Source organism: Mustelus asterias, chromosome 10 (assembly GCF_964213995.1).
Source record: "Mustelus asterias chromosome 10, sMusAst1.hap1.1, whole genome shotgun sequence".
NCBI lineage: Eukaryota > Metazoa > Chordata > Chondrichthyes > Carcharhiniformes > Triakidae > Mustelus > Mustelus asterias.
The window spans coordinates 49,921,577-49,930,809 of record NC_135810.1 but is presented as its reverse complement, the minus strand read 5'-3'; positions in this window follow the sequence as shown (position 1 = coordinate 49,930,809).

Genomic DNA, 9,233 nt, shown 5'->3' with positions numbered 1-9,233 from the left:
TCTTATAGTGAGGTGACCAGAACTGCACACAATATTCCAAATGTGGTCTCACCAAGGTCCTGTTCAGTTGCAGCATAACCCCATGACTCTTAAACTCAAACCCATGTGATTTATCACATTGATAGGGGTAATCCTGTGAGAGCACTGCGGCAAGTTTTCACCTGTTATCCTGTTGAATCCAGGGACATCCATTTGTCCTTAATGGACTGCAACCTGCAATGTACCACTCGTGTTTGAGGAGTGCGCTGTGTAGGTTGTATCGTACTCTGGCAGTGTGATTTTTTTTGTCTTTTCATTTTATAATCCTTGCACGAATAATGGCATATTTTTTCACCTGATTCTTGAGCCCAATTATGGTTAAAATGAGCAGGGAGGTGGGAAAGTGGTTTAATATGGAGGTATTAAGACCCCATGCATCCTCAAAGCTGGTGAGGAATGCCCCCCCCCCAGTATTTATGGGCTCATGTTTGTTTGTATTTCTGTTGTTTTGGGATTATAAAATCTCTGGCTCCAGTAATGTTACCAACAAACTGTATATACATCCTGGGAAAATACATTGTATTGTACCAATGGTGCCTCCAGTGCAGCTGGAGATGGGGAAGTATTCTTTGGTGCGTGCCCAAGCGTGGCATGAAAATCCTTGTTGATCCAACCACCATTATACTTGTCCACATGTCCTATATCCTCTGTGGCTGAATAAACAATGGCAGTAGCTATTTTAAAGATTTGTTCCAGTAACGTATGGGGAATTCATAATCATATTATAGACTTTGTCTGTTCTTAAGGAGAAAGTTGACATAACTTTGATGCAAGAAACTCATCTGGATGACAGGGTGCACCTCAACCTGAGGAGGGACTGGGTGGGCAGGTGAATGTTTGCTTCTTTCCTGACCAGCAGTTGAGGGGTAGCAGTGTTGGTTAATAAGAATCTACTTTATAATTTAGGGAGCTGTGTGAAAGACAAAGGGGGTGGGTATGTAGTTATTCAGGTGCTGATATGGGAAAAATGTATTGATTATGGACCTCCAAACTATTTCCTGGATTTTGTCACTATGGTCTTCATGGACTTTGCTGAATTGGCGTGCAATTACCCCTTTATTGATGGTGATTTTAATTGTCATGCTAACTCGCCGATAGTCCCATTAATAAAAAGGAACATCCCTCCGCAACAGGTCAGCTACTTAGACATGTGGAGACCTTTACATCCCAAGGTTAAAGAAATCACCTTTTTCTTAGCCCCTTATTTGTATCACCCAAGGATTGATTATTTTTTCATGCCAAAGATATTCCTGTACAATCAGCAATATTGTGAATTCTGATCACGCTCTAGTCTTTTTCGAATTTCTTCTTGGGGGAGGGGGGCACCCTCAGTCTAGATCCTGGAGGTTTGATGCGTCTCTAGTCAGGGACCATAAATTTATTTTGCACTTTAGGACTAAATTTGACACTTTTTATTCAGTTAATTCTCTTTCTGATGCAAGTCCCTCAATCCTTTTGGAGACCTGTAAGGCCTTTGCTGCGAGTGTGATAATCTCATTTTCGACCAACAAGAAGTGTAAGTTGCTAGAGCAGCAGTGCCGGTTGAAATCCAGCTGACCAAGCAAGAGAGGAAATATGATAAGAGTCCTAATCATGCGATGTTGAAGGAAATTGGTGTAACAAGTGTGGCATTAGATTCCTTGTTAACTCAGCATGCTGAGAAGAGTTTAAGATTTGCTAGGCAGAAGTTGTATCAATTTGGGAATAAACCGAGTTGATCTAGAAATAAATCGGACTCTAGGGCGATTGCTTCGGTCATGAACTCTAAGGGAAGGAGGAGATTAGGGCTGTGGATATTAATGGGACTTTTCAAGGGTTTTTATGTCAATTTATATTAATCGATCAAGCTGATGAGGCTCTGGCACTTATTTAACGTTTATTTTTTTTCCGTGAGCTTCTCTCTATCTCGGAGCACTTGAGGGTAGATTTGAATGCTCCTATCTCCGGAGAAGAGGTAGCTTCTGCCCTAAAGGAGCTTCAGCCTGGCAAGAGGCCCAGTCCTGATGGTTTTGGATGTGAATTCTACGAGGAATTTAAGGATTTGTTAATAGAGCCACTAATTGGCATGTATAATCATTCATTTGAAACAGGTCTGCTACCACAGTCACTTTGAGAAGCAAATATTTATCAATGCTAAAACCAGGCAGAAATCCTCAACAGTGCACTTCTTATCAGTCCATTTCTTTGTTAAACGTCTGGAAAAACTCTTTCCTGTGACTATCCAGGTTGAACAGGCTGGGTTTATCAAGGGCCAAAATTCATGTAATAATGTCAGGAGATTACTGAATATTACTCAGGACTACCAAAAGCGTGCTATAGATGGGTTAGTGATCTCTTTGGATGCTGAAAGGCTTTCAATCGGTTGGAATGGGACTATCTATTCTATACATTTCACAAGTTCAGATTGGGAGGGGATTTCATGAAGTAGATACAGGTTCTGTACAGGGACCCACTGGCAGTCGTCCAAATGGTTATAGATCTTATCATTTTGGCCTTCAGAAAGGGACTGGGCAGGTACGCCCCTAATCTCCTTTACTGTTTGCGTTAGCTATTGAACCTCTGACAGAGGCCATCAGAAGTGACCCCAGGATTTGTGGGTTTTCTATTGGAGGTATGCAGCTTAAAATTTTGCTCTATGAGGATGACGTGTTGCTGTTTGTTTTTAGACCAAGTGTCTCTGTTTCTGCTATTATTGATGTGGTAGCTAGATTTAGTCTTTTGTCTGGCTATAAAATTAACTTTAGGAAATTGGAAGCTATGGCCCTGGGTAAGTTAAATTTTGCTGAATCTTTGAAAATTCTTGATAAGACACAACTGGAGTTCTGGTCGCTGCACTTGAGGAAGGATATGAGGGACGTCGAGAGAGTTTGGAGGATACTTACCAGAATAATTCCAGAGATGAGGGATTTTAGCCACAAGTTAAAGTTGGCGAGGTTAGGGTTGTTTTCCTTGAAGCAAAGGAGATTGAGGGAGATCTGATAGAGAAGTACAGATTATGGCATGTTTGGATAAGGTAAAAGCAGTTTTCCCATGCCAATGGTACAAGTAGGAGAGGACACAGATTGAAGATTTTGGACAAGAGAAGCACAGAAATGTAAGGAAGAACTTTTTTTACGCAGTCAGTGGTAGTGACTTGGAACTCGTTGCCCATAAGTGTGGCAGAAGCAGAGATGATCAATGATTTTAAAAAGAAAATTGATGGGCACTTGAGGGAAATAAACTTGCACTGCTTTGAGGATCGAGCAGGGTAATGGTACTGACTGGGTTGCTTCATGGAGAGCTGGCATGGACTTGGATGGGCTGAATGGCCTCCTCCAATGCCATCAATGACTTTCTGAGCAGAATTTTATGAGAAAAGTTCTAAGTGTCCAGCTAGAGTGAAAATGGGAGATTTGCAGATCCATTGGCGAGCTTTTATTCCCAATCTTGTGCACATAGTGCATGAAGAAATGGGCTAGACTGTTTCTGGTGACCAGAGGCAGTGGGCGGGACTAAACTCACCAGCAAGCCTGATCAACGAGTAGATGGTGCTATTGCGCATGTGCAGACCTCTGTGGCAGCACATTCGCAATTCTAGTGCTCTGGCAGAGAGAGAGAGCTGTCAGGCCTTTGTTGCTGGAACCATCCTCAACACCACACCTCCCCTGCAATTGTGGGGGCCCGCAGCCAATCGCGAGCTCCACATCACCCTAAAATATAACTCCCGCCATCCCCCTGCTGCCCAGATGGATTGTGACCCCCCCCTCACCGATCGCAGGCAGAGTGGCACCAGGCCCCCCTTCCTCCACCACCAATTTGGTGGGCAGTGCCAGGCTGCCCCGTTTATGGGGAGCAGGTGTTTTCCTTGCTAGAGTGAACCTCTTCCGGCAAGGCCACAAAAGCAAATGAGCATGGATGATTGAGTGCCGGACTCGCTAAACAGATGGAAATTAGATTTTTAGATAATTTAGATTATTTATTCAGCCTCCCGCCAGAAATGAGCGAGAGGCTGACCCCACCAGAAATCCGCTTCCGGCAAGATCGCGAGAGCTGAGAAATCGGGTGTGATCCTGATTTCTCGGCTCTCACGCGATTTTACTGACTTGCTTTGCACATCGATTGGTGAGGTGAGCCGGTAAAATTGTGGCCAACTTAAATGTACCATCACAATTCCTCTGTCACGTCACCAGTTACTTCACCCCCATGATGAAGCCGTGTCTGCATGGGTTTCCGGTTCCCTCCCATAGTCCAAAGATGTACAGGTGAGGTGGATCGTTCATGCTAAATTGCCCCTTAGTGTCTAAAGATCTATAGGTTAGATGAATTAGCCATGGTAAATCTGTGGGGTTATACCGATAGGGTGGGCGAGAGGCCCTGGGCAAGATATTCGCAGTAAGAAGTTTAACAACACCAGGTTAAAGTCCAACAGGTTTATTTGGTAGCAAAAGCCACACAAGCTTTCGGAGCTCTAAGCCCCTTCTTCAGGTGAGTGGGAATTCTGTTCACAAACAGAGCATATAAAGACACAAACTCAATTTACATGAATAATGGTTGGAATGCGAATACTTACAACTAATCAAGTCTTTAAGAAACAAAACAATGTGAGTGGAGAGAGCATCAAGACAGGCTAAAAAGATGTGTATTGTCTCCAGACAAGACAGCCAGTGAAACTCTGCAGGTCCACGCAACTGTGGGGGTTACAAATAGTGTGACATGAACCCAATATCCCGGTTGAGGCCGTCCTCGTGTGTGCGGAACTTGGCTATCAGTTTCTGCTCAGCGACTCTGCGCTGTCGTGTGTCGCGAAGGCCGCCTTGGAGAACGCTTACCCGAATATCAGAGGCCGAATGCCCGTGACCGCTGAAGTGCTCCCCAACAGGAAGAGAACAGTCTTGCCTGGTGATTGTCGAGCGGTGTTCATTCATCCGTTGTCGCAGCGTCTGCATAGTTTCCCCAATGTACCATGCCTCGGGACATCCTTTCTTGCAGCGTATCAGGTAGACAACGTTGGCCGAATTGCAAGAGTATGTACCGTGTACCTGGTGGATGGTGTTCTCACGTGAGATGATGGCATCTGTGTCGATGATCCGGCACGTCTTGCAGAGGTTGCTGTGGCAGGGTTGTGTGGTGTCATGGTCACTGTTCTCCTGAAGGCTGGGTAGTTTGCTGCGGACAATGGTCTGTTTGAGGTTGTGTGGTTGTTTGAAGGCAAGAAGTGGGGGTGTGGGGATGGCCTTGGCGAGATGTTCGTCTTCATCAATGACATGTTGAAGGCTCCGGAGGAGATGCCGTAGCTTCTCCGCTCTGGGGAAGTACTGGACAACGAAGGGTACTCTGTCCACTGTGTCCCGTGTTTGTCTTCTGAGGAGGTCGGTGCGGTTTTTCGCTGTGGCGCGTTGGAACTGTTGATCAATGAGTCGAGCGCAATATCCTGTTCTTATGAGGGCATCTTTCAGCGTCTGGAGGTGTCTGTTGCGATCCTCCTCATCCGAGCAGATCCTGTGTATACGGAGGGCTTGTCCGTAGGGGATGGCTTCTTTAACGTGTTTAGGGTGGAAGCTGGAGAAGTGGAGCATCGTGAGGTTATCCGTGGGCTTGCGGTACAGTGAGGTGCTGAGGTGACCGTCCTTCATGGAGATGCGCGTGTCCAAGAATGCAACCGATTCCGGAGAGCAGTCTATGGTGAGCCTGATGGTGGGATGGAATTTGTTGATGTCATCATAGAGTTGTTTCAGTGATTGTTCACCATGAGTCCAAAGGAAGAAAATGTCATCGATGTATCTAGTGTATAGCATCGGTTGAAGGTCCTGTGCGGTGAAGAAGTCTTGTTCGAACCTGTGCATGAAGATGTTGGCATATTGAAGTGCGAATTTGGTCCCCATGGCTGTTCCGTGTGTCTGGATGAAGAACTGGTTGTTGAAGGTGAAGATGTTGTGGTCCAGGATGAAGCGGATGAGATGTAAAATTACATCTGGAAACTGGCAGTTGTTGGCGCTGAGCACTGAGGCCGTTGCAGCAATGCCATCGTCATGGGGGATGCTGGTGTAGAGTGCTGAGACATCCATCGTGACGAGATGCGCTCCTGGTTCAACTGCTCCATGTGTGCCGAGTTTCTGTAGGAAGTCCGTCGTGTCGCGACAAAAGCTGGGGGTTCTTTGTACAATGGGTTTCAGGATGCCCTCGACATAGCCGGAGAGGTTCTTGCACAGGGTCCCATTGCCCGATACGATGGGACGGCCGGGTGTGTTTGCCTTGTGTATCTTCGGGAGGCAGTAGAGATCTCCAACGCGGGGAGTACGTGGGATGAGAGCACGCAGGGTGTTCTGAAGGTCCGGATCAAAGGTCTTGATCAGAGTGTTGAGTTGACGGGTGTGTTCTTTGGTCTGATCTGCAGGTAACTGTCTGTAGTGTTCCTCGTTGTTGAGTTGTCGGTACACTTCTTTGCAGTAATCCGTTCTGTTCAGTATGACGATGGCCCCTCCTTTGTCTGCTGGTTTGATGACAATGTTGCGGTTGGTCTTGAGAGCGTGGATGGCATAACGTTGTGCTTGGGTGATGTTCGGGGCTGTCTTGTGAGTGCGGCTGATGAATTTGGTGTTGACGCACCTCCTGACGGCTTGGGCATACATGTCAAGCCGAGGGCAGCGGCCTTCCGGAGGAGTCCAATTCGACTCTTTCCTCTTCGGATGCACTGCGGATCTCTCTGTCGGCTGTTCCGGTTCATTGGCTGTCTCATTGTGTTCGTTGTTGGCCTCTTGGGGTTTGTGGAAGAACCCCCTCAGCCTCATTCGCCTGATGAATTCCTCTGTGTCTGCTGCGAGACTGATGGGGTCTATTTTGGTGGTGGGGCAAAAATTGAGCCCTCGGCTGAGAACTTCGATTTCATCTGGTTGAAGTGTGTAGTCGGACAAGTTGACAATGCAGATGCCATCATCTCACGTGAGAACACCATCCACCAGGTACACGGTACATACTCTTGCAATTCGGCCAACGTTGTCTACCTGATATGCTGCAAGAAAGGATGTCCCGAGGCATGGTACATTGGGGAAACTATGCAGACGCTGTGACAACGGATGAATGAACACCGCTCGACAATCACCAGGCAAGACTGTTCTCTTCCTGTTGGGGAGCACTTCAGTGGTCACGGGCATTCGGCCTCTGATATTCGGGTAAGCGTTCTCCAAGGCGGCCTTCGCGACACACGACAGCGCAGAGTCGCTGAGCAGAAACTGATAGCCAAGTTCCGCACACACGGGGACGGCCTCAACCGGGATATTGGGTTCATGTCACACTATTTGTAACCCCCACAGTTGCCTAGAACTGCAGAGTTTCACTGGCTGTCTTGTCTGGAGACAATACACATCTTTTTAGCCTGTCTTAATGCTCTCTCCACTCACATTGTTTTGTTTCTTAAAGACTTGATTAGTTGTAAGTATTCGCATTCCAACCATTATTCATGTAAATTGAGTTTGTGTCTTTATATGCTCTGTTTGTGAACAGAATTCCCACTCACTTGAAGAAGGGGCTTAGAGCTCCGAAAGCTTGTGTGGCTTTTGCTACCAAATAAACCTGTTGGACTTTAACCTGGTGTTGTTAAACTTCTTACTGTGTTTACCCAAGTCCAACGCCGGCATCTCCACATCAAGATATTCTGCCAGAGAGTCAGTGCAGACTCGATGAGCCGAATGGCCACTTCTGCACTGTAGGGATTCTATGGTTTTATGAGAGAAGAGCAAAGAATTTTCAGACAATTTTGGAAACAATCTTGGAAATTTCTCTCCAATACCTGAAGGCAATCCAACAGCATTGCACAGCTGTAGAATGAAATCGTAATTGCTTTCCAAATGTTTGGGCGAGAGTTATGAAACTCTCTGTTACCACTACATTGCAAACACTAATATGGACACAGTGAAAATGAATATTACCTTTAATATATTTTATAAAATGATTTTTTAACACAAAAACATGTGCATTGTATCATGTGCCTGTACAGATTTACATTTATTAAAGCTGCCACATTTCATTCTTAAGTTTTGCTAAACCTTCGATTCCTCCTTCACATTGCTATCAAATCACACAATCTCCATATGTAGCTTTTGACACAAAGATAAATTGTACGGATTGAATAAATTCAGCTCAGTCATAGCAGCTGTTCATTATTTTCACATTACTCCAAAGCACACCAGCTTGATGATTCTAATGTGGCTTCACCTCACCAAGCGTTTCTTCTGTCTGCTTTGAGAAAGATTGAAGATGTACAAGTGTGAAAGTCACAAATATCCATTTCAGGTTGCAATACAGTAGCAATATAGAGTATCCCATCATACAAACAGATTTTAGGCAGACGGTTAATTCCCAAGACTGCTTATGGGAATGAATGACACTATTATTATTCGTCATTTATATAAATGACATAAATGACTGTGTGTGTGGGTAGGATTAGTAAGTTTGCGGATGACATAAAGATTGGTCGGGTGGTTAACAGTGAGATGGAGTGTCTTGGACTACAGACGGGATATAGACAGGATGGTCAAATGGGCAGATAAGTGGCAGATGGAATTTAAGCCTGAAAAGTGTGAGGTCATACACTTTGGAAGGAGTAATTCGACAAGGAAGTACTCAATGAAGGGTAGGACACCAGGAAGTTCTGTGGAACAAAGGAACCTTGGCGTGTTTGTCCATAGATCTCTGAAGGCAGAAGGGCATTTTAGTAGGATGGTGAAAAAGGCATATGGGACACTTGCCTTTATCAATTGAGGCACAGATTATAAAAGCAGGGAAATCATGTTGGAGTTGTATAGAACTTTGGCAAGGCCAGAGCTACAGTACTGTGTGCAGTTCTGTTTGCCACATTATAGGAAGAATGTGATTGTACTGAAGGGAGTGCTGAGGAGATTCACCAGGATGTTGCCTGGGATGGAACATTTAAGTTATGAAGAATGGTTGGGGAGGCTTGGGTTGTTTTCATTGGAGCAGAGAGGACTGAGGGGTGACCTGATCGAGGTGTGAGTGGATAAGGAGCAGCTGTTCCCTTTAGTTGAAGGGTCAGTCACAAGGGCATATAAGTTCAAGGTGAGGGGCAGGAGGTTTAGGGGGGGATGTGAGGAAAAACCTTTTTACCCAGAGGGTGGTGGTTATCTGGAATGCACTGCCAGGGTGGGTTGTAGAGGCGAATTACCTCACATCCTTTAAAAAGTACCTGGATAAACACTAGG